This window comes from Alligator sinensis, unplaced genomic scaffold, assembly GCF_000455745.1.
Source record: "Alligator sinensis unplaced genomic scaffold, ASM45574v1 scaffold1205_1, whole genome shotgun sequence".
In the NCBI taxonomy this organism is placed as follows: Eukaryota; Metazoa; Chordata; order Crocodylia; family Alligatoridae; genus Alligator; species Alligator sinensis.
In genome coordinates this window covers 1-2,161 of record NW_005842834.1, presented here as the reverse complement: position 1 = coordinate 2,161, position 2,161 = coordinate 1, and positions in this window count along the sequence as shown.

The window sequence follows — 2,161 nt, the reverse complement described above, 5'->3', positions numbered from 1 at the left end:
TGGCTATCTTCCAATCATCTGGCACCTGGCCCGAGCACCACGAGCGCTTGTAAAGCCGTGCCAAGGCCCCTGCAATAACCCCTGCTAGCTCCCTCAACATCCTGGGGTAGAGAGCATCTGGACCTGCTGATTTGAACATGTCCAGCCCCTCCAGAAGCACTCCAACCCGATCCTCCTCAACCTTAGGTCTTGAGGCGTTCCCCTCGAGTCTGTCTTGAATCACGATGGGGGAGTCCTGGTCCCCGCACAAGAAAATGGAGGTGAAGAATTTGTTAAAGAGGTCTGCCTTCTCCTCTGGCACAACTACCAGATTGCCCAGCGTATCTTGCAGGGCCCCACATTTCCCAGCGCCTTCTTCATCCTCCCTATATATTTGAAAAAGGACTTTTTATTATCTTTGATCTTGGACGCTAGTCCTAGCTCTATGTCCGCCTTAGCTTTCCTAACAGCCCCCCTACAGACCCGAGCAGTGGAGGTACACTTCTCTTTGGAGATTGCCCCCCCCTTCCACCGGGTGTATGCTGCCTTTTTGGCAACCTGGCATTCCCGGACATCCTTGGTGAGCCAGGGAGGCTTTTGGGCACTCTTGCTCCCCTTGCTTCTTGTTGGGATCATCACCCCTTGGGCCCTGAGTATCCTCTCCTTAAGGAACGACCACTCATCTCGGGCACTGAGTTCCCCTGCCCCCGAGAGCCCCAGCACCTCTCCCACCAATCTCCTCAACTCTTTGAAGTTGGCCCTCTTGAAGTCTAGGGTTACCGCCTTGCTGCAGGCCCTTGTCACCCTGCGCTGGATGATGAATTCCAGCAAGCGATGATCACTATCACCCAGGTGGTCAAGGACCTGGAGCCGCCTTACCAGATCATCGCCTGTGGCCAGGACCTTTGATAGATTCTGGTGTGCAGTTTGTGGGGGCACTGGAGATAGTTGGCAGGTTTTGTGTTTTGATCTGTAGGAAGTTGGCTTCAGCTCTGGTGATGAGGTTAGGTGTTTGTTTGAATGTACAAACCGCTTTTCAGAGCTGGGCCTTTGAACTGCACTTCTTCAGCCCCCTAGGTAGTAGGTACAGAAACTCAGGGACTCAATACAGACATTGAAACTGTGACACACTACAAACTGCCGGACATCTGACTCCCCAGGTACCTCTGCAATTTTACATCACCCTTCCCCCCACCCCAAATCCCCACTCCCTCACCCCCTGACACCTCCATTTCCATTTTCACTTATTGGCTTTCTTGCCTGCATTGTGTGCCAGGCCAGCCTCTGGCTTTTTTATTATTCCTTCCATCCAGGACTAGGAGACACACCAGTTGCAGGTACTTCCTTTGCCTGACAAAGGGTTTTTCAACCTGAAAGCTTCCTAAGATATATTTCTCTAACTATTCCGGGTTTTTTTCATAATAAACATATAGACATAAAAACACAAGATAAGCCATCACACACCACGAGTAACATCATATATCCAACACAACATCTTTATTTCTTGCTGTCAATTCCTTTATAAAAAGAAAGGTGCTGTGACAGTTCCGTTTGGCTACCTTAGATGCTGCTGGTGCTATTGGTGTTGACTTACCTACATTATTTTCTCCTGCCATCATTTACAGTGGTAGACTGAGCCAAGGCTGTAGGGAAGGAGACCTCACTGGGGCACGCTGCCGTGTTGTGCACACACTATGTGTCACCCACCCGTGCCACGAGTTTTGCCTGTCAACAGCCAGAGGTGCAGGGACCCAGAACCCAGAGTCCCCTTGCACCTATCTCTTGAGAGCTGGCAGGCTTTGTGGCTGCAGCAGGGGTAGCAGGCCTGCAGCTTTCACCCTGCCATGCCTTAACACAAACAGTGTCACCCATGAGATGAGTTTTGCTTGTCTGCAGCTTGAGGTTCAGTTTCCCTGAACCCCCTGCACCTATCTCCTTGAAACTTAGCAGGCTTTGTTGCCTCAGGAGGGGCTAGCAAGCCTGCAGTTTTGACCCCGCTGTGGCTTAACACATACACAACACAAGTTTTGCTTTCAAGAATTTGGGGTGCAGTTTCTCTGAACCCCCTGCACCTATCTACTTGAAGCTTAGCAGGCTTCATGCCCTCAGAAGGGGCTACCATTCATGCAAGTTTCATCAAAATCAGGCTGGAAATTGTAGTGCGCAGGTTTGTTATTACCCT